Source organism: Callospermophilus lateralis, chromosome 1 (assembly GCF_048772815.1).
Source record: "Callospermophilus lateralis isolate mCalLat2 chromosome 1, mCalLat2.hap1, whole genome shotgun sequence".
In the NCBI taxonomy this organism is placed as follows: domain Eukaryota; kingdom Metazoa; phylum Chordata; class Mammalia; order Rodentia; family Sciuridae; genus Callospermophilus; species Callospermophilus lateralis.
The window spans coordinates 144,721,185-144,745,185 of record NC_135305.1 but is presented as its reverse complement, the minus strand read 5'-3'; the positions used below and the strand labels follow the sequence as shown (position 1 = coordinate 144,745,185).

At 48.2% G+C, this 24,001-nt stretch overlaps 1 pseudogene; it reads right to left on the bottom strand.

Moving 5' to 3' along the window:
* Window positions 1–11,493: 11,493 nt before the first annotated feature.
* The window catches only part of LOC143642057 (tripartite motif-containing protein 44-like), a 58,233-nt pseudogene continuing 45,725 nt past the window's right edge, over window positions 11,494–24,001 (bottom strand).

Sequence of the window (24,001 nt, the reverse complement as noted above, 5' to 3'; positions counted from 1 at the left end):
GCCGACCACATCTACTCTCTTACAAGACTCCATCCTGAGCAAGTCCCAGAAGGAACTCTGGTAGGCTCTGCTCACAGCCTTCTGGACACAGGTCGGCCTCCTCCACCCTTGGCATCATCTTTCCTCTGATTGACTGCCTCCTTTCCAGGCTCTTTGAGCTCTCCACTCCTGTGTCAGTTGTTCCGTGACATCACCTGTCATTCATGTTTCTACAGGCCTCTGAGGAAGAGAAAATCCACATGGATTTCAGAATGGCTCAAGATGTAAATGACTGGTCAAGATTGACTTGGCCACCCTAAAGGGGGGTGGTATTGACTGGACAAGGGGTATGAATCTCATGATGGCCCAGAAAACTCACTTATAGAGCAGCCAAAGCTCTAGGTAGGTGTCAATTTTTAACTAAAATTTAGAAGTCATCTTCATCTTAAAATAGCCACAAGCTACCTGCAAATCTCATCTGGAGCAGTCAGTAGCCTCTATCTGCTGGATCAAAGTTCAGTGGTTTCTTTTGGAATTGAATTAGGTGTGAAAATAGCTCCTGTGCCATTTGGTTATGAAAATGGTAATGATGATGAAGGTAATGCAATAGCTAATATTCATGGACCACCTTGCATATAGTATTTCATTTTAATATTCACAAATTCCCTTCACTGGCTGTCCTAGTCAGTTCCAGCTGCTACAACAAAATACTCTCAACTGGGAAGGTTAAGAAACAATTATTTATTTCTCCCCATCTGGGAGGGTGGGAAATTCACGGTCAAGGTACTGATAGACTGAGTTCTTGGAAAGAGCCCTCTTCTTGCTCATAGCTGGCTGCCTTTTCACTGTGTCCTCACTTGGCAGAGAGCAAGTAAGTTCAGGTCTGTTTTTCATCTTCTGAGAAGACTAATCTCATCTTGGGAGCCACGCCCCCCTGGCCTATCTAAACCTGATCACCTCCCAATGGCCCCACTTCTCATGCCATCACACTGGCATTAGGGCTTCAATATATAAATTTGGAGGAGACACAAACATTCAGTAGGGAATGCCACGGTGGGTCCTGGACATGTTTTATATCTTCTCTGTGCTTCTGTTTCCCCATGCTGAAAATGGGCAAAAATAACACCTGATCCGTGTGTGTGTGTGTGTGTGTGTGTGTGTCTGTGTGTGTGTATCATCACTTTCAATTTAAAAACAGGTTGATTAGATGATATGTATAAGTAACTCTAGATTTTTAAAAAAATGTATATAAAACCATTACTATCCAAATAAAAGCTGAACCCAATTCTAAGAGTAATTTTCAGTGTGGGCATAAAAAATATTTCCCAGCTAGAAAATAAAAATGGGAGTTTGTCCTGATGATATAAACTTTTTAACGAGTTCAAATACATACTTATGAAATTTAACTTGATAATTTAGAAGAAATTACATATTTATATTATGCATAATATGAGAAATACATATTACTATATTGTGCTTCCACATTTACAAGTCAATTTTAACTAAAATTCTTCAGTCAAATTCAACAACTTTTTTTTTTCACGTGCAAAGTGAATTTTGAGCCTTCAAAGGCAGTTTCCAGGACTCAGGTTCTGTTCCCTCTAAGGAGAGGGAAAGATGGGTCTTTGTGAATTAGCATGATCTTGACAAACCAAATGAGGCTTTCATGTGGCTTAGGGTATTTGCAAGTTCATCCTATAGGTGTATATTTGTGACCACCACAACATAGATTTCTTTTAAATGACTGCACAACACTTGGGCACAACACTATCCATACATTCAAATATAAGGCTACCTTCCAAGGAATCCTGGCCAAATCTAAGTTCACTTTTTTAATATTTATTTCCTGAGTTCACCATGTCATCTCTTAAGACTTCCAAATCTTAAGAAATCTTAAATCTTTTAAAGCTAATATGTTCCCCACCCTAACTGTCCATAGCATGTCAAAATTAAGTTCTTGAGACTCCCTCACCCCCTAAGCATTCCTAAGCTCTCTCTCGTATAGGAAGGTGGGAGGCGGAGCCCACCTAGAAGTAAAACATAAAGATGGTGCACCACAACGACAATGGTGAGGGTCCCTTGGTTGCTGGAATCCTTTGTTATGGGCTGTTTTTAATTTTGTTTGCAGATCTGTACTTTCTAACTTATCTACCATAAGCGTGAATTGCTTATTTTTTTGTGAATTGCTTATTTAATAAAAAATAAAATAAGCAGTAAAGACTGTGTTTACCTTTATTATCAGAAAATAAAGAGCTTGGCCAATCCCAGGCTCCAGGACCTCTCAGGTGTGGCTCAAGTTCCCTCACTCCCTCCATCCAGGCAGTCAGTACCCTGACTCTAGAGGCAGGCAGGATCTAGCGGGGTATCCATTTTTCTTTCCCATGTAGCAGGAAATGGGAACTGAAAGAGGACACTGAGCATTTCCCAGCCTGAGAACCTGTGTGAAGGCCTATGGTGGGGGACATAAACCCATCTCCCTGCCATTTTCCCCAAAGCACTATGATTTCACTACACTGAGGAAGTGGAGGAGCTTCGGGTCCTGGCCACTCCAGAGGAAGGTTCAAGATAAGTGCCAATTCAGCCGTGTGGCATGGGGGAGGACCTAGACACTGAGCCCCAGGACCATGTACTTGGCAACCCAACCCCAACTTTATCACCCACTGGGAGAGGAGCACTGGTCTGTGGCTGCACTGGCCCATCTGGTGATCCCGCTCCTTCCAGAGCCCTGGTACTCACTGCAGCCTACCAGGTAGCACCACCAACCAGGCTCAGGAGGATGCAAGACTAGATACAAATGCTGGCCTTTAAGAGAGGTCAGGGTGTCCTTACCCAGCCCCAGCAAGGAGATCCTAGAGATGCCATCCTTACTTGCTCACCTGCTGGTGCACCGCCTATCTAATGCCCTGGCTTTCCCCTTCAGAAGCCCAGGGAGGCTACCACCCTGCTCCAAGCTTGGTGGTATGTGGGGCGTTTATATGGGGGCCGCCCCACTGCCTGCCTTTCCAGAGAAGAGTGCCCCTGAGGAGGCACGGGCAAGGCCCTGTACCTGTGGCGCAGGTACTGCCAGCCAAACACCTGCGTGTATCACCCCAGTCCCCACCTGCTCCAGCCCCAAGAGCTGCCCTCTACCACCAGAGAAAGGCTGCTCAGTCCTCCCACGCCCGCCACCTCCCTTGGATTCCAGCCCATCTGTGCAGCCAACCTGGCCGCCTCTGGGGATGGGCGGGGCGGCTGCCCCAGTCTGAGGGGAGAGATCCCTGCCATTGCTATAGCTGTGGACCCTCAAACCCAACATCTACGACCCTTCCCGGATGATCGGGAAACCTCACTGGTCAGTTGGTGGGCCAGCAGGATCTGGATCCAAAGCCTCACTGCCAACACTCAACAGTCCCCTCAGGACTCACACACGCATCAGGCACGCAGCTCCCGCCCCTATTTCTCTTGCATCTGGTGCAAGCCCGTGGACTTTGCACGCGCACTTTGCATGCGCGCGGAATTTGCACGCGCATGGAATATTACGAGCGTATCTTTTCCTGCCGCAAGCCTGCCTCGTGCCCTGTGTTGACGCTTTTCTGCACGTGCCCGCGGGTTCTTTACACAGACCTTCGAAAGCTGCGTCCTGGCAACAGGTCTGACTTTGCCATTTCGCCTGAAGCTGCCTCAGCTGCAGAAGGAGGACCGCAATTACTGAATCCTGCCTTCCCTAACTACTGCCATGGGTACTTCCCAAGGCAAGATTTTTCCCTCACCCATGCTCCCCGCCCTAGGGGGCAAGGACCTGCCAAAAAGGTCCCACATGAAGCCCGGTCACAGCGCCTGCCGATTTCCCTATTGCTCACTCTGGGCTGCCCAGGCCGGCGGGATCACCTGCAGGACATCCTGCCGCCATCCCGCAACTGCGCATAGGCAATTGAGAAAAGGGCCTCCTAGGTGCTTGTTCAGGGTCCTGAGGACACTTCGATCGTTTCTGGGAGACCTGGACATTACCCCCACCCTCCGCATGCCTGGTCTCCTGAAGAAGATGCTGCTGTCAGCTGCAGCCCAGACCACCCACTCAGCAAACAGACGCCTGGTGTGGCACAGGAGCAGGGAGTCGCTCCCTGCCAGCTCCCAGCACCACAGGAACCCTGCCCAGGGAGGACTGTGATCACAGCTCCTGGAGACAGTGGCCAGTGGTGGCTGAGCAAGCGGAGGACCCTGCAGATAGAGGACATCAGAGGGGGCCCCAGGTCCTGGAGGAGCACAGTCTGCCTTTAGGCCCCTGGTGGCCCACAGCAGCCTCCTGCCTTTGTGCCCAGGCCTGGGGCTCTGCAGGGAACCCTCTGCACCCGAGCTCCCAAGACAGCTGAGAGCTCCCAGGCCACCTATATGAGCTCCTTCCCCAAAAGAAACCCCATCAGCAGCTCCTACAGCTCCACACGAGGTCTCTGAGCCCTGAAGACGAGGGCTCCAGACCCATCCAACGGGGAGCTGCCCCTGGGATGTTCTTCATGTCCTTGGGTCAAACATTACACATGGAAGTCATCACACAGGGATTCCCCCAAAGAAGGCCCAGTGTGAGATGGTGGCAGAAGGCAGGGTGGGGCAGCCATTGCCCAGGAAGAAATGCTCATCCACGGGGGACACTGGTAGGCCACGGAGATGAAAGTTTCCTCTCCTGCCACGCTGCCGAGGATAACCTCTGATGCTGCCACCACCTCCGGAACTGGCCTTCCCAGTCACCGCTGAGGACCTAGACCAGGATAAGGAGAAAGCCCTGTAGCCCATCAACCGCCTTCTGATGGGTGAGACCCAGGCCACGCGGGACAGCTGTACCATGGCCCCACAAGCCCATGTGCGGCCCCCCTCTGCATGGGGAGGGGCCAGGCCTCTGGCATCAGTGGGCCCCAGCCAGACCTTTCCCCACCCCCAGCAGCACCACTATGGTGGCCTCCACCCCAGTGTGGGTGGGCCTGCTGTCCCCTCCCAGAGACACCTCCCACCTCCAACCTTAGGGGGCCGCTCTTCCCCAGCCTGCCGATGGCTGCTTTGGCCCTCCTCCCAGGCCCTCTCCCAGCACACTGGCAGGCCTGGCCCCACAGCCAGTGGCCCCCTTTGGGGTCACCCCTTGAACACCACTATGCCTTCACAGCCCCCCTGCCATCTGGGGCCTCCCTCCACCTCGGGTAGGAGCCTCCTGCCCTCTCCCCAGGGCCCAAAGCCCACCAGGACTCACGGGCCCTCACCTGGAGACAGATCCAGCCAGCCGGCTCCAGGGGTGCAAAACACGCCCCACAGGGAAGCAGCCCCTCCCCCTGGAGCCGCCATCCCACCAATCCCTGGGGTTCCTGATGGGAAGAAGCCCAGAGCCCTGAGCTTGGCCAGCTGTCAGCAGCTTGGACACCGGGAGCTCAGGTCCAGGGGCAGCCCCAATGCCACCCTTGATGGCAGGCCCCCCAACCTTGGGCAGCCCAAACCACTCAGCCCTTGGGGCTGCTCATGCCAGCACCCAGACACATTCAGTGACCTCAGTAGCAGCTGGGAGGACAGACTTGTTTCTGGCTCTGACATCTCCCATGGAAGTCATGAGCATCTGCTCAAAAAGTAGAGAGACCCCCAAAATCAGAGTGCACCAGAGGGCAAGCTTGGGAAATAACAGCTACACTGCCCCCAGCCAGAGCACCACCACGGCACCAGGAAACACACACAAAGGGTAAACATGGGCAAGGAAACACTGGTGTTCCTAGTCTGAGTGCCATCCCTCAAAGCCTGCCCACCCAGAAACACCTATGCTCACCTCAGGGGACAAGCACTACCCCCAGAAAGGGTAGTGTCTCTCTGGTTCCTGTGACATCAAAGGAATCTGGGAGCTCAGATCAGACTTGCTCCCTGAACTCATATCAGCCTTTGGGGCTTTGGGTATCTCCTCCCAAAGAGGAGGGACCTTGAGAAACATGCAGCAACATGGGGCAAGGTTGGAACAAAACACCTCCAGTGCCCCTAGGCAGAGCACCACCATGGGGACCAAGGGACAGAAGGCAAGGCACACACCAGGGAAAGCAACCACTGGTGTGGCCACAGTTTCTGCCATCCCCCAAACCCTGCCCACACAGAAACACTTAAGCTTTCCTGGGGGAACCAGCACCACACCCCCAAAATCTACCTCTACTTTGAAGTCTGTCCATATTCCATCAATGGGTTCCGGTAGCCCAGAGTGTCTCCCAGATCTGATCTCTGCCTTTGGGGCCATGTCTGTCTTCAAAAGTGGAGGAACAAGAGCACGAGAAAGCGCTAAGAACAAACTTGGGCTTAAACACCTTCAGCACCACTATCCAGACCATCCCCATAGTGACCACCTTGCACGGGACAAGGACAACTCTGTTCCTGGAGACACGGGCCCACTATGTTAAGTGACAAAAGGCCTGCTTCCCTTGCAGAAGCCCCCACATCCACCTGGGGGCACCAACACCACCAGGAGCAAGTCTGCCTCTAGTTCCACATCTGTCCTGGCTGCTCACCCTGGCAGCTCTGCTTGTCATGGGGGCACAGGGAGAGGAGCCTGGCCTTTAGGACCCATCCTTGCTGGGAGCCATTAGCCAAGTAGGTATGACAATTTCCTTGCCAGAGTACCCCATGTTGCTTAGTGGAAGGACTCGTGGAAATAGGACATTTTGCAGTAACATTGCATGTAAGGTGACCTTGCTCAAGGACCAGGGCGGATCCGGGTTTAGGGCGGTTCCAGGTTTAAGATTATTCCTGCTGGGAATAGGGTGTATCCTGCTGCCTGAGTTCCCCTTGAGTCTCTCCCAGGATTCAGAGAGTATTTTGAGAGGCAGAGGAGGTGGATTTGGGCAGAGAACGTGGATTGTCCCCAGAACGTGTTTGGAGAGGGCTGGTGTGAGTTCGGGAATAAAGAATTGCTGTTTGAATCTACAAAGCTGTGAGTGGCTCGTGATTTTGTGCCCAGCCAGACTGCGGCATTTGGTGGCTCCTACGCGAAATGCCTGAAGCTTGGGGGTAAGTGAAATTGCTCGCCCCTGAGGGAAGGCGAGAGAATGGGTGACCATTTCAAAAAACAATGTGTTCTTCTTTTGATTTATTTTGTTTTTGTTTCAAGCTGCCTATCCCTAGAAATTTCTCAGGCAAACTGGAAAAAATGGTTGACTAAAGGTTTGAAGTTTGTCGGCCCTGAGGAAGAGAAAATTGATACGATTTTTTATTCCGTTTTTGTTTCATTCAGTTTTGGTTTTGTTTTGTGTTATCTTATTGGGTTGCGTTATCTTTATAGTAGATTAGAAATTAGTAAAAAACAAACTGAAAAGATGTTAAGTAAATTGTTAGAGGTTCAGACCATGGAGAAAGACATTTTAGATCAAGCAAAAGAGAAGGTCTCTCAAGCTAGTCAGACAGAGGAAGAAAATTTAAAGGAAAAGGGGTTGTTAAGAAAAAGGCCACAACAGGAGGCTGTTACTAACTCCGTTTTATTACCAGAGGGCGTAATTCAACCAACAGCCACACCGATAGAGACAGCTGAGTGGCCCTCAAACAGAGTGTTGTTGCCAGGGCTGTGCCACCACCATGGGGGGAGTGGTAGGGGATTTACAGGAACCCTATAGCCAGGCACAGAAGGAGAAGAACAGGCAGGTTGAGAAACAGAGGTTTTATCAAGTGCATCTCTACCAAAAAACAAACAAACAAACAAACAAAAAAAAACAAACAAACTAAGTTTGAACCAAGGTATAGAAGTTTGTGGTTTCTCATGAAGTGTTTCAACTATTTTCTCCCGATCTTTTGAATTTAGTGTCCCGCTTTTTGGATAAAAAGGGACAACTAGAGCTTATCTCTGTCAGCAAGGAAGCAAGATCAGCATTACTCCACGGTACGTCCAGCCTTACTAAGTAGGGGAGAAAACTTGGGCTGATGATGTTGCTGAGTGTCAGATAGAGAATTACCCATAGTTACTGATTAGGGTTCAGTACAGCCGATGAACGATGAGTCAAAAGCCTACACCAGGCATAAGTAAACTATTCTCCGCCCCCGTTACCTGTCAACATCTGGAAGGGTCTCTATCAAGGCAGTTTTTGTTGTCCCAAACTCTCTGTGGAGTGAGTGGCTGTGTGGGGAGAAAAGTGTTCTCATGCCCCAATGTTGGAAGGAATAATAATAATAAAGGGTGACACAGAGACAAGGTGCAGAGGCAGGGAAGGTGGCCGAGTGGCTCGAGGCCAAGCTGCCAAACTTTATATCAGTAGGTTCCAAGAGGTCATTAGTACCATAACTATACATTATTGTTTAGAAACCAGGAAGGTTGCATATTCTGCAGTTACATTTCTCAGTTACAATATGTAATGTCAGGAGCTTTGTGCAGCTCTTAAGATTAAGTTTATTGTCTAAAGTTACTATTACAGGCAGATCAGGAGCACCAGAGCTTGGTGAAACATTGTAGTTATCTAACAAGCAAGTTCCTTTATTTTCAGGAGTTCTGTGCCTAAAATTAATGTTTCTGTGCAAAGGCATAGGATGCCCAGTTGCTATGGCAGTGCCATAGCCATGGACATCCTGTGCCTTTGCACAGAAACATTCCCAGGCACCGAGCATGCCATAGCCATGAAGTCATCAGGGACCCAAATCCCAAACACAGAACTCCTACAAGCATGCAAGAACTGATGAGGGATGGAAAGAGGATAGTGGAAACTCTAGTAAAAATATAATTATGAAGATTAAATGCTAAAAACATTCTCACAGGAGAGGGTGTTCCCCACACGGGCTCCTGCATGGACTGGGCAGTGGCCAGGAGAGAATCTGTGAGACCAGGGATTCAGGAGAGCCATTTGAAGTGAACTCAACAAACTCTGAGAAAACAGAGAGAAGCAATACAGGAACCTGCCAGAGAAGGTGAGCCAAGCGATTCCACTAAGGTTCCCAAATCACACAGGAATCCTGCCCCTGAGAATTACAGGGAACGAGCTCCCAAACATACAGAGCCTCAGAGCAGAACTGATCACCCAGAGGGAAGAATCGCTGAGCTCCACACAGTTCACTTAAACCCCAAGAGAGGAGAAACAAGTAGAAGGAAGGAAAACAGAGTAGGAGATCGGGGAAAGTAACACGAAATGCCATCTTTATAAGATGAATAGCAAACATTAAAACAGCACTGAAACTACCAGAGGATAAAAAGAGAAGTGAATAAACTTTGTCCAATTTCAATGTGGAAAACCAAGTAGAAGATCTTGATGAGCGTTAGAACCCTAGGCATGTTACATTGGCAACATTAGTACATTAGTTACACACTCCTATCTGATCACTGACACAGACACGTATGCTAAAGAATTCCCACAACACAGCGCTCTTCTCTTGAATGATCTGCTTGTGTCCATCTGGAAGAAGCTGCATCCTTCTGGTTGTCTCAGTCCCTTCAAAGGCTGTAAGTGATCAGAAGGACAAAATACCTGAAAAACACGAGCCTGATCTCAAAGTCCATAAAGCCCCTGATGAGAAGAAAGAACAGCTTCCTAGACCCACCTGTGCAAGCCGTGGCTGGAAAGCCTCCTGCCCAAAGCAGACACAGACTACAACCAGCTTTATAAGAGTGGTGACTGTTGTACAATGGAACACATAAGATGGCTTTCTAAATACCTGTCCTTGCTCCTCAGTCACAGCAGAATACACTAAGATGTTCATTCTGCACCTACCTTATAACTTTCATGAGGAAAAGTAAAACCATCATAACTGCTACCAAAAGTGGTGTGTGTGTGTGGGGGGGGGCAGGGGGAGGAATGCAGTGCCCAGGAGCAGCTCTCTGTTGGATCACCACCTTGAGGATTTCCAACTCTCCTTTAGCTTGACTTCCATCCCTTCCCATTTCTACCAGGACACTTAGTTTACCGAGAGCCATGTTGCCTGCCCCAGAAGGTTGCTACTTGTAAAAACTACTGTTGATGTTGCTTTTAGTGCTTCCTCAGATTTCAGCAAACAATTACCTTGTGGCCATACTTCTATCTGAAAGGGTAGGCTGATTGACGACTCCCCTGCAAAAAACAGTGTTTTCACATGAATTCTGACAACTATCAGTGTTAGAGAGCTATCCCGTTCCCAGAGTTGTGCTTAGGATCAAAATGAGATTTCCTGGAAATTCTTTTTATTTTTACTGTAGCAGTATAGTTGTTCATAATGGTGGGATCTGTTGTTACATAGTCGTCCATGCTATATAACAATATACTTTGGCCAATATAACTGCACAGTTCCTCAGCCCCTCCCACCGCTTGGTCCCTTTTCTCTACTGATCTTTCTTTGATTTCCATGGGATCCACCCTACCTTTCTTTTCCTTTTTCTTTTCTATTTTTTGCATATTAGGAAAAAACATACATCCAATATTTGTGCATCTAAGTTCTTTGGGGATGTTGGTGGGTAGGTTTTTTTCCTTGATACATTCTTATCTGGTTTTGGTATGTGTGCAATGCTGGCTTTATAAATTTGGGATGTGTTCCATCCCTTTGTATTTCATGGAGTAATCTGAGGAGTTTTGGCATTAGGAATTCACCTGAGAGTCCATCCAGGCCTGGGTTTTTCTTTGTTGGAAGGCTTTTCATTACTGTCCCTATCTTATTACAAGTTATTGGTCTGTTTGGGTTTTCTTCTTGCTCTTCAGTTTTGGTGGATCCTATTTACTTTGAAATGTATACATTTTGTCTAGGGTGTCCAATGTATTGGAGTACAGTTTTCAAAATATTCCCTAATGATCAGCTGGATTTCTTAATATCTATGTGATTTTACCTTTATTTTATCTCCAATTTTATAAACATGGCTTTTCTCTTGATTACGTTAGCATGGGAGTTTATCAATCTTCTTTATCTTTTCAAAGAAACAACTGTTTCATTGATCCTTTGTGTTGTTATTGTGTGTTCTCAACTTCATTAATTATGGCTCTGATCTTAGTTATTTCCTTCCTCCAGTGTTTGCTCCTCCCTAAGAGCCTGGCTTTTAAACCATCTCCCACTTACACGGTGATGATGTGGCTTCCTCAGTAGAGGGCGCTGAAGGGACACTGCAGGAAGAGGAGGCCTCTTATGGCTCAGCCACTGCACCACTGCTCTGTGAGGCCACCATGAGTCCCCGTCAGGACAGCGTGGATCAGCTGATGGGGTTCTCAGATCCTGAGGAAGGCTTTGGTCCCCAGAAAAATTTCCCAGCTTTTACCAAGCTGATCTTAGGAGATGGTGCGCTCATAGTGAACTGAAGTTGGAGGCACCTGGCTCTGAGCTCAGAATTTGGCAGTCCCTGGCCCCACCCATGCCCACCTGCCTGTGGTGGTTGAGTTGAAACCCATCTAGTCTTTTATCTTGGAGGAAAATTTCCAGGATATTAAGGAAGGATCAGCTCAAGGCAGCTCCCAGACTCTGTGCTTGGTACAGAGTGGAAAAAACATGGGTTTTGAAAAGTGGCTTCTAGAGTAAGGCTTAGGCTCCCTACTTTTCTAAAGTACCCAAGTTGACTTAGGGGTGCAGCTAAGCAAGACCCATCACTGGAGCCTGAGGTCAGAATCTGAGCTGCTGCTTGCTTGCTGTGTGCACTTGGAAAAACACTTTCTTGGTTTTCTTCATCTCTGACATAAGGACAAGGGGGTCATGCAATAGGGTCATGGGGTCATAGGTTCAACAGAGTCATGCAACCAATACCCAGAATAGAGCAGGTCCTCAATGTATGGTATTGGTGTTATTATTATTTTTATTATTATCATTATTTTTTAAGCTTTTTATAGCAGTGACCAAAATACTTGACACAAACAACTTAGAGGAGAAAAGATTTGTTTCATCTGATGGTTTCATAGGATTTGGTTCATGGTCAGCCAACTGCAAGCAGAGACCTGGTGGAAGGGTGACCCTAGAAGGGTCACCTTCTAGGGCAGGTGACCAATGACCTACCTTCTTGACTCAGTCCCAACTACCAGTAATCCACCCAGTTATCAATAGATTAATCCATCAACTAGATTAAACCATTTTTTAAAGAGAGAGGGAGGGAGGGAGGAAGGGAGAGAGAGAGAGAGAGAGAGAGAGAGAGAGAGAGAGAGAGAGAGAGAGAGTTTTTAAATATTTATTTTATAGTTTTTGGTGGACAACATCTTTATTTTTTATTTTTATGTGGTGCTGAGGATCGAACCCAGCGCCCCACGCATGCCAGGCGAGCGCACTACCACTTGAGCCACATCCCCAGCCCTAGATTAAACTATTGACGAGATCAGAGCCCTCATGATCAGATCCCTGCCTAAGAGCCCCACCTCTGAACTTTGCTTCACTGGGGACCACACTTTTAACACATGAGCTCGGGACATTGCAGATCAGAACCATAATGTCATTTGTTTTTTGCTGTCAAGCATCTCCCATTCTCCAGTCTCCTGTGGACTCAGCACAGTGTCTCTGGAGACAGTGGGTATCCCCTCTTCCAGCCCAGGGATAGGCATGTGTCCCAAGTCGGGGAATGCAGATCTTAAACAGACAGTGCCCTCTTTACTTGAGGGGTAGCAGGCCAACCACACTTCCCTTGCCAGGAGAATCTTCTCAAGGGTCCCCCGTCCCTTTCTGTTCAGAGGATGCTGTGGGAGTCATGGCTGTAGCCCCCACAGGTAAGGAAGATCCAGGTGGGCTGGGGGAAGGACAGCCCTGGCTGCTCCCATCGTATGCTCACCCATGCCCACAGGCTTGTCCCCAGGAGCGAAGACCTGGCAGAAGGCAGAAGCTGCTGCAGAACTTGAAGAAAAAGGTAGATGCGGGATGCACCTCTGGGAGGGCACAGCCAACTTGGGTGGGGGGCAGCAGCTACTGGAGGGCTGCTCCTGGGTTGTGGGGGCTGCCCCATTATAGGCAGGCTCACCTGGGATGAGCATCTACCTCTGGGGGGCTGGAGGTGTGGCCCATGATTTGGGGTCCTGGGGCTGGAGGTACAGGAGTACCTCTGGGTGGATGCAGTGGGAGGATCCTCCAGGTTGGGGGCATACTTTGAGGTGTCTGGGTGGGACTTCATCTTGTGCAGGAACAGGTGTGTGGGTCTCAGTGAGGGGGCCTTAAAGGAGAGACAAGCTCAAGGGGACAGGCAGGACTGTAGGGGGTGGGTCGATGTTGAGTGGGCCTGCCAAAGAGGGCTCAGCCTTTAGCAGAGGAGAGAGGTTCAGTTTGGGGACATAAAGACTCCCTCCTGCACCCACACACTCCCAGTCCTCTGAGCCACCGCCAGGAGCCAGAGGCCCTTCTTGAGGATCCCAGGTCAGGGTCTGTGGACTGCTCCTTTGGCAGGCAGGGTCCCCTCCCCCAACCACCCCATACAGGAGGATGGCAGTCTTCTGCTGCCCCGCTTCCCTTTCAATGTCCCTTGGGCCACCCTGGAGCTTAGTGCAGCTTCCAGTTTCACAGCCAGCCACCTCCCATGTCCCTGGAGAGGTGAGGTAGGGAGCATTTATAGCAGTGGGGGCAAAGGATGGCATTTGCATGCCTGGACTGAGTGTGTGTGGGTGCACACATGGCTGTGTGTATGTGTGTGTGTGTGACTTGTGGCTGGAGCAGGCATATATGATAATGAATGTGCATTGTCTGGAGATGTCCAAGTGCATTTCCAGGCATAGTATGTGAATCTGTGTGAACGGTTTTTGTGAGTCTGTGTTTGTGTGATGCATAGTATATGTGAATGAATAGGCTATGATTTTGTGTGTGTGTGTGTGTGTGCGTGTGTGTGTGTGTGTATGTGTGTGTGTTGCCATTCTTGTCACCCCCCACCATTGCTCAGCCTGGCACTCCATTGCAGTCATGTTTGCATCTTGTGAGGAGTCAGCTCGAGATCTTGCATAGCTGTAGACCTTGTGGACCAGCCTGGTCTTTGTGTGTGCCTGGGTGTGTGTTTGTGCCTGTTTGTGTGTGTATGTGTGTGTGTGTGTGTGTTAGGGGTGGCATCATGTGGTGGCCACAGTGAGAACTACTGAGGATCCCCTCCCCATGCAGATGCAGATTGAGCGCTTACTCACGTGTTTTCATTGAGTGTACAATCCAGTCTGGGGATATGAAGATAAATAATATATATTCAAGATGACAAGTGCCATGGGGAAAATAAAGACTGAAGAGAGAGGGAAAGGGCTGACCAGAGGTGTTAGAGATGGCTTTCCTCAGGGGACATTTGAGAGAGAGCTGAAGGAAGGGAGGATGTAGGCTTCTTCAGGAAGGGTGTTCCTGGCAGAATTATTAACACCTGCAAAGACCTTGAGTTGGGAAGACAAGTATCAAGGAGGCCAATGAATCCAGAGCAGAGTGAAGGAGAAGGACGATGAGGTCAGAGAAAGAACAGGGCCCACCATGCTGAGCCTGGTGGCTGCTGAAGTCTTTGGCTCTCACTCTGGGTAAGACGGGAGTCCTGGGGGAGTTTGGACCAGAGGAGGAACATGCGAGTATTGGGGATGAGTGGGGAGGAGGAAAGGACACCAGGTCATCATGCAAGAGAGGAAACTTCTTCCTGTTCTTCACAGAATTTTGATTCTGGGTTGGGAACCTCAGGCCCAGCCTCCACTCTCCAGCATGCAGAAGTGCTGAGAATGCTTGCTCATTGAATGGGTGCAGAACTTCCAAGAGGAACATTTCTGTGTCCACTGAGTCCTGCAGGGTTGACTCATATGGGCCTTTGTGTGTGGGCTCACGGGGGCACAACTTCTCCTGAATAACACAGTCCCGAACACATGATGCATTTTGAGGCTTTTTCAGGGATCTGGCAGTGCAGCTCCTGAGAGCTATGGATAGTGACAGGTGTCTGGTGGACTTGATGGCCCTGGTTCTCAGAGGCGAGGGGGCCAGGAGGGGCCAGGCTCTCTTGCTTCCTTGTTTCTCCTGTGTCGCTCTGTTGGGGCTCCCTGTAGCAGCCTCATTGGGTGCTATAGGAGCTGGGGGGAGCATTTTGTCATGGATTAGCAAGTAAGAAAGGGCACTTTTGTCACCCACATGGGCCAGCAATTGCTAAGGCTGCAGAAACCTGATGCAACAGGACATGGCCTGAGTTCCTAAAAACCTGGCCTCTCTTCCTATAAACCATGTGACTCCTAGCAAGTCCCTGCTCACAGGCCCCACTCCTGTTTTCTAAGCAGAGAAGGTTCTAAAGCTGCCAGAGTCTGATGACTTCAGCTCATCTGATTGGCTGGCACCACCCTCTGTGACTAGGCCCCCCCCTGGATTTGCCAAGCCTGCACGTAAGATGTAATAAAACAGCAGCTGACAAGACTTTGGGAGTCTGGCTCCCCTCCAGGAAGCCCAGGGATCATTTAAAAACATCCTAAGCAAATAAAGGCATAAAAACAAACAAAAAACACCTTATGACACAGAGCTTGTTCTTTAGAGAATCTCATTTAACTACCCCCATTCTCTGTGCAGTGAACAAAACACCTTCACTTGTGCATTAGGAAACTGGGGCCCAGAGATGGCAGATATCTTGCCTAAGGTCCTCGAGGTGGTGAGTGGTTCACCCAGGGGTCTGGCTGCAAACCCTGCTTTTCATGGCTCCGCAGCTAAAACCAACATCACACGTGGTTATGACCTATGCTGGTAGTGTGGAGAGGGCAAAGGGCCAGACTTTGGAATCAGATAGTCCTGGGTTCAAGTTGTGGTCCTGCCCATTTAGAAGCACTTGAACCTCTGGGATGACAGTCTTTTATTCCTTATGCAGCGGTGCTGCCGACCTGTCCATACAGTGGCGCCATCTGTATGCAGGAAGGTGTGCTTGGCTCACCCCAGTGGGAGCAAGCTGGACTCCGTTGCAGGGGGTCAGTTAGTGCCCTCTGGTCACAGATGACTTTGCAGATGCTCTCAGAGCAGGAGCTTGCTCACCTGGGTAAGCCGTGGGTGGGGGTGCTGCAGCCCCCAGAGCTTATGTTGAATGCAAGGGGTGGTTCTTTTTTTTATTCTATTATTTTCTATTCTAATTTGTTATGTATGACAGCACAATGCATTACAAATCATTTTACACATACAGAACACAATTTTTCATATCTCTGGTAGTATACAAAGTACATTCACACCATATGTGTCCTCATACATGTACTTAGGGTAATGATATCCATCATTCCACCATCTTTTTTACCCCCATGCCTTCTTCCTTCCCCTCCCCCACTTTTGCCCTAACTACAGTTCATCTAATCCTCCCATGCTTCCCCTCCCAATCCCACTATGAATCAGCCTCCTTATATCACAGAAAACATTTGGCATTGGGTTTTTGTCACTGCCCACCAGAGAGGCACATTTGTTCCAGTTCAGGAACCCACATCATTGTCACCTAGAGTCTGGGGCTTACCTTAATCTTGACTCCTGCTGATGCACATTCTGTGGCTTGGACAGTTGTAGAATGACCTGTACCTGCCTTTGACCATGACCACGATGTTCAGTTGCAGTGAGCTGAGGAAGCAGGTGTGCTGGCCACCTGGACAGAGCAACTTGAAGCAAACTGGGGCTCTACTGATGCAAAGTGCAGTCTCCTCACAAGCTTCATGGGCCTTGCCTCTCCAGGTCAGCAGATTCATTGGGAACTTGGGAATGGAATAGTGACACCTATACTGCATAGTGGCTATGAAACTTTGGGCTAATTCCACCCATAAAAGTCTATTGAATGAGTGAATAAGTGCACCTACTGTGTTCCAGACTTGGTGTTGAACAGATGAGCCTGGGTTTGAATTTCCACCCTGGCACTCCAAGCTGAATATTCTGTGGCAAGTCATTTAATCTCACCATGACTCAGTTTCCTCATCTATAAAAGGGGGAGGGGTATACCCATCTCATGGTAACATGAAGAGTTGAACAAATCCTGTCCCTGAGCATGGGCCAGAAACACAGTGAACACTTTAGAGATATGTGTTGGGTGGTGCTATTAAACAAATGTACAGACACTTACTATGCAGCAGCTATTGTCTCTGATTCTTGAAAGTTACTGTGACCTCTCCTATCATGGGATGTAGGTTTTTGGACCCCTGCAATGCCAAAGTCCTTAGATGCTCAAGTCTCTTATATAAAATGCAGAGTATTTACATATAACAGAGGCCTGTCCTAAATCATCCCTAGATAATTTACAGCACCTTATAATACCTAATGCAGTGCAAGCGCTATATGAATAATTGTTATGCTCTGTTGTTTAGGAAATGAGGATGAGAAAAAAGAAACAATTTTAAAAATTATTTTCAATCAAGATTGATTGAATTGCAGATATACAACCCTTGGATATAGAGTGTCAACTGTATGGCTGTGGGGCAGAAAAATATTACCTGTATCACTGGTGGCAAAGGCGAGGCCCAGGAAAAGGACATGAATTATGAGTTACCCAAGGCCATGCGTGCCAGAGCTGGGATTGGAACTCTGGAAGTCTGGTTCCAGAACCCAATGTGCATAACCATGCAGTGGAGGCCTGATGCTGGGAGCCTGGAAGAGGGGGACCATATCAGCTTGGGATGGGGGTCTCAGAGAAGAATGAGGAGGCAGGTGTAGTTTGGGAATTCATGAAGAGCTGGGGACAGATAGGAGTGGGAGGGGATCAAGTGAAGGGACTTCACGAGGAAGGCCAGGCAGTGGGAATCCTGTGGGTCAGGCAGAAGGAATGACACCCGGGAGCAGCTCAAGGTGCAGGGAGGGAGAGGGGCGGGATTCAGAAGGAAAGGAAGATTGGGCCACACCATGGAAACAGCCAGATCTGGCAGGGTGCACCATCCTTACCCCTTTCATTCTCCAGGTCTGTGTCTGTGCCTTGAACTTCCCCAAATCCTTCCATCCTCACGGCCACCACTGGCCCTATTCCAGCCCCTTCCCAGCTCTCACCTCCTCCCTGCCCCACCCATAACAAGTGAAAAAAATCCAAAGCTGCCAGTCATTTCCATATAGTGCTTTCCCTGCACCTTGTCTTTACATCTCAGCTTGAACTCCAAGTTGGCTCTATGAGAGCAGCACAGGCTCTCTCTGCTTTAGAGTTGGAGAAACTGAGGCCCGGAGAAGTAATTTCTACCTCTGTTTCAGATCTTGAGTCATTACCCGCTCCAGGAAGTCCTCCCTCACATCCCTGCTACCTTGTCAGGTCTGGTTTCTTGGTTATTTGTTCTCATAGAAGCAAGTTTTTAGCTGCAGGGAACTGACTGTGGGTTGTCACTGTTTCTCCATCCACATGGTTTAGTTTATGTGTATTTCACTGTGCATTCAGGAGACACAAGAGAAATACTGGGTGTTTAAGTAGAGTTTGTGTTTTTGTAACAAGTTCCAGGAAGAAGTTTTAGTGGAACACGCGCGGGGCACCACATTGTCCCCATGTGTGGTATGAAGAGTCTACGGAGCTTCTAGGAGGAGGAAATGACTTGACTGGAGCTTAAAACATGAATTACAGGTAGCAGCTGGAACATGCAGGATGGGACCTGGTGGGAGGCCTCAACTGAGCCAAGGCATGGAGGTAAGGCCCTAGCCCCTGCCACCTTCAGGAACCTGGTTTTAAGGACTGAAAATCTGATGAGCCTTTAATTTATTTATTTTGGTACCAGATATTGAACCCAAAGGTGCTTAACCACTCAGCAATGTCCCTAGCCTTTTTTTCATATGTTTCTTTAGAGACAGCATCTAGCTAAATTGCTTAAGTCCCCACTAATTTGGTGAGGCTAGTATTGAAGTCCTGATCCTCCTGTCTGAGCCTCACCAGTACTTGCATTAGAGGTGTGTGCCACCACACCTGCTGGGCCTTTCATTTTGGCCAGATATCAGCTGGTTAGTATTTTTGTTAGTAATGGCCGGGGGGGGGGGGTGGTAGAGGGGGTCATAAATAGATTGTTTCTTATTGTAAAGGGCTGGGAGTTCAGTTTCAATTCATCTAACTGTCTTCCTAACACTGACCTGAGCATTAAATCTACCCACATTTTCCCTAACTCTCCCATGGGCCTATGCCACTGTGGGTCACTGAGGGTTTTCTGAGTCCAGCCACAACCCTTTTCTTGCTTACTAAGACCAGGATAAACCTTTCTCTCATGACACATCCCAGGGCTGCAGGTCTTGACTAAAGCTTTTGCCAGAAGTGCCTTCAAATATATCAAACTATAACTTTGCTATCAAGTGACTTATTTTGTCCAAGAATCATTTTCTCCCAAATCAGTCCCAAGAGGTCAGACTGGAAGGAGGTCTAGTCACTTGCCATGTGGACCCTCTTCAGGTATTCCAGCTCCTCAGTACTTTCCAGCATTTCCTCCTCTTTGGGAAAGTAGCAGTTTAGAATCGGAGCACAAGTGTGATGAATGTTTCCAGCAGGAAGCTGGGGTGGGGAGTCCTCAGTGCTTCCTGAGTGACCTTGCCTTTTTATAGTAGGTGACCCTGGGATGGGACAGCTCGCAATACCTGATAGGTGTCAGTATTCACATGAAACAGCTGATGGGGTGTGTTCACCAACCTATCCTTTCTTTAAGAAGAAATGAATGTTCACAATGTGTTAATATCATGAAGTACAAAAGATCACCTGCACTTATCTTTGGGAAGTAGTTTCCTTGTGGGGCAGGCTCCTGGACTCTGTGTAAATTACATGGCCTGATACAGGTGGGCAGGATGGAAGTCCACCTCAATGTGAACTGAAAACCCAGAAGTGACGACAAGAGACAGCTGCTCCTTGACACTGCATTCCTCCATCTCTTGTGTTTAGCATTAGGAAGATTTTATTTCTTTGGGGAATTGAGTCAATAGGTGGTGGATACATATCTTAGTTGCTTCTGATGTGGCTGAGGAGCAATTGTGACTGTGTAAAAAGCTGGTTTCTTTGTATGATTTTATGACCAGCCATAACTCTTATGAAAACTTTTCAGTCTGTTTCTGGTTTTGTTGGGATGTTTTTCAGCCACATTGTGTTGAGTTAGGTGTAGGAGGCCATTTTTCCCTCTTATAAATGATTTGGTGGAAATTTATGATTGGGTTTTTTAATGAGATATTTAATTCACATCTGAATACATTCCCATGTGAAAGGACTAAATCAATCAGTCATTATGGATGTGGCATCTTTCTGATGGATAGAAGCAATTCAAAAGAAGAATAAGGATGGGGTGTTTCAGAAATGCTTTCAGGGTATATATTTTTTTGGTCAATAAATAACATGCTTAATAAATATTGTGTTAGGTCAGCTTAGTGTTTACATTTTTTGTATTCTAGTAGAATTTTATCTAATTTTAATATTTGTTGATGAGAGGACCTATTTATCCTGAGAGACATCATTTAGTGCCACCTTTCAACATTTGCAGTGGTGTTTATCCAGATGCTTCGGTGAAGCTGCTGTTGTGGAAGGAAAGCCACAGTTAGGTCATATGAAGTCTGCTGTCCGTTGGAAGCCACAGCAAAGAAACCAGGAGATACAAGTGCATTTAGGTTATTTGGAAGTTGATTCCTGATCATTTCTTAACTTTGCTTAACTAATCTTCTCCCCTTTAGTTTTTTCTTATGGTATTTTGAAACTGATGATTCTACTGGTATTTTCAGGAGAGCATAAACAATTAAAATTTTTATTCACTATAAGTTAAAAGAACTTAGCATCATTTGACTTCTCTTTGGTAGGAAGATAATGAGCAGCCACTTGGTTCTCTATGCACGAGGAAGATGGTCTTGAGGTTCCTTAGGAGAGGGGAAGGGTGTCAGCTCACTTGTGTTTTATTCAGCAGTGAGCACAGGGCACTCAGTGGTCATGTGTTAGTTTAGTGAGTGACCCTGCAGGGAGTGGTCTCCTGTTCCCTTTCCCGTCCTCAAAACTATATTGTCTGTCCTTCTTTCTCTTATCTAGTATCCTTAGCTATTGAGTCAAAATTGCCTCCTGAGATGCTTATTTGTTCATACTACTGGGGCCTTGTTTCCAAATTTTAGTTGGAAAAATAGGAGAACTAAGTGTCTTGAACTGCACACAAAACAAAAGAGGAAGTGGCTTGCTGCCTCCCTGAAAAAAGCAACACAACTTCTCCCTAAAGACATGGAGATAGAGGTGTTCACTCCTGTGGTTATGACCTTGCTATTGGACAAAATCTTGGCCACTTCAACTGTTCTCGCTTCTTGATATATTTTGTGCATCAGCAAATTTTATAACCCATTTATTTTCTGCTATGTGAAGCACTTAGAAATGGAAGCACAGAAATACCATCTCCTTGCCATTACATGGGGTCCCTGGGTCTCTTCCTGCTCCCACATTGACTTGCACCACAGAGATCTGGAATCCCAGCAGTGCCCCCTGCTGTGGGGCTATGGAGTCAGACAGAAATGAGACATCCCTTGACTCAAACTTGGAAATGATATTTCTGACCCTTGCTGATTTCTGTTTCTTAGAAACAAGATGCTGATGCGGATCCACTTAGGGGAAGGGCTACAGGCCTTTTGATCAGGATGCTGTGGTGTTTGAGACCCCTGTAGGGTGCCTACATTGTACAATGGGAAGAGACATTGGGACAGTTCTAAATCTCATAGAAAGCCATTGGCAGATCTCTGGTAAAGGCGGAGGGGCTATCTCTAAAGTCACTACAGCTTTCCAGTGGTGCAGAGGGGGAACCATGGCCAAGAGAGAACTTGACTTTTCCTCTCTCACTGTGGTAGAGTTCCATGTCATCCTTTGTCTCTCACCTTCCTGTGTTGTGTCATCTGTAAATTTGTGTATTACAGACACATGACTTTAGCATTAAAGTTTCTCAGGGAGCGCATATGTCTGGGCACATTCACCTGATGACCTGAAAAGCAGGTGCTAGAGTGATCCCTGGGGAACATGCTGGGAAGCCATGGAGGCCCTGAAAAGCACAATGATTTCTTCAGGGTCATACATACAACCAGGATGAGGAGATGGGTCTGGACAAAGTTCTGTCCCAAACCAGGGGAGCTGCCTATACATGGCCTACTGTGAACCTGATCCAGGGTGTTGGTGTAACTGTGTCTACTGGTGCATATGTCATGAGAAAAAGATGGGAGCAGCCCACATCCCAGGGGGCCTTTGGAACAATCTTGTGTGAGAAATGGATTCAGGCAAGAAGTCCCCATGGAAGTGACCTCACTTCTTTGGTCAAAAAATACACAAAACTTGGATCCCTAGTAGCTAGGCACCAACAATCAGATACACTCTCAGTCTGCTCCCTGGTGTTGAGACAGCAAGCCTAGAAACAAGCTCTTATCTACTGATCTCTAAATGCTCAGGCCTCAAGAAAGCCCTGGGTAGGGGCCATTCCTGAGTGTGGAGGTGCTGGGTCAGTGCTGGGTCCCAACAACTCTGGCAATTTTTCCAAAGAAGACCAGAGGTGAGACATGACAGGCCGCTGCAGATGACCATAGTCTTAACCCACCACTGAAATTCCCCTTGATCACTACAGACCCTTACCAGGGGTGTGTGTGTGTGTGTGTGTGTGTGTGTGTGTGTGTGTATGTCTCATATTCCCTGAGAATATCTTTCATTTTTCACATGACTGTATGGCAGTGAGTCATTTTGCAGATGGCTCCTGTTTCCATGTTGAAGTGTCCCTCTTTGATCCCCCAACCTAGGGGGAGGATGGCCAGGATTCATCAGTGGATGTGCCCTGTCTCGGGGAAACCCTCACAGCACTTGTCCTGCAGGAGCTGAAAATGGCTGGTGCCTGCCCTGCAGAGGGGGACACCTCCTAGGGCCATGAGTTTTTGTATTCCTACTGCAATTTATAGCCAGGACACAGAAGGTGCTGGGGCTTCTGTGTAAAGGTACGTATCACCTCCAAGCCCTGGCACATGGCCATCTCCTGGCTTGGTGCTGGAATGCTGGGCATCACTCTGAACCTCAGTCAGCTCTGAGAAAACCAAGTAGGATGAGCCCTAGGAATGCCTGCCTCAGGCCTGGGCCTGTTGACAGCTGTGGCCTTCCCCTGTAGGCATGTCCCCTCCTTGTGAGGAAGTTTTCTACCTCAGGCCTCACTACTCTGAGGCCTCAGGAAAAGCAATTTCCACATTTGGGAAGGAGTCTGTGGATTGCATCTGGGAGCATTCCAACCTGCATGTAGCCAGAACAGGGACTCCTGGGAAGAAAAGAATGGGGTCCTGGCCCTGAGGCAGCTACAGTAGGTGTGTTGGGTTCAGTCATGGCTCAGCTGTATGTGAAGCACCACCATCAGCCATCACTTGGCTTATCATTTAGGAAGCAATACAGACAAACTTCCCTGCCCTCCTGAACTTCCATGATTATCAGCAGATGAGGGGCACAGGTGATATCCTCCTGGCCTTCTCTAGAAATGGAAACCTTTAGCCAGATGTTCAGGAAGAGTACCTTCAAGGAAAGAAGTGAGTGGTCTTTGGGCCAAGAGGGAGGGCTCCTGTTTCAAGAGGGGTGAATTGGGGGCCTGTTGTAAAAGATGTTTGGGCAAACCCCCAAGTTCCACCCTCCAGCAGAGGACTCAAGTCTGGAGCTTACCCTTTAGAGAGAACATAGTGTGCTATGGTGGGATTCTGGGCACCCAAGGAACAGAGTGGTGGTTGGGGCCTCAGAGCCAGGCCCATGAGGATCCTTCATCAACAAAGCCAATCCCAGCTAGGATTGCACACACTTTTCTGAGACTGGACAGCAAGTGTGGGGAGGCCCCTTACCCACACCTGTGCCTCACAGGTTGTCTCCTTTGCTCTGCCGCATGGGCCTGCTTGGCCACTCTGTAGGAAGCCCACCATGTAGGGGTCCTTGGGAGGATACAGACAAAGGTGTGGCCCAGCACCTCATGGCTTCCTGTCTCACTTCACACTCCACAGAGCCCTCTGCTCCATCACTGAAATGTGGCTGTGCCTCTATCCAGAATATTTTTGGTGTCTTGGGACCTGGACAACCTGAACCTTCTCAGGACCTCCCTGTTGCTCACCATGCCTGAATCAGAGGGGACCTTCCAAGCCCAGAGACTCCTTCCACAACTGGATAACACAGATTCTGTGAGTGTGAGCCCTCTCATTAAGGGGCCTGGGGTGGATGACTAAAAGTGTGTGAAAAGGAATCTGTGCTGGTGCCCTGGGATCTGCCATTTGGTCCCAAGGCAGATAAAGCTGGGAGGGCCAGGGCTCT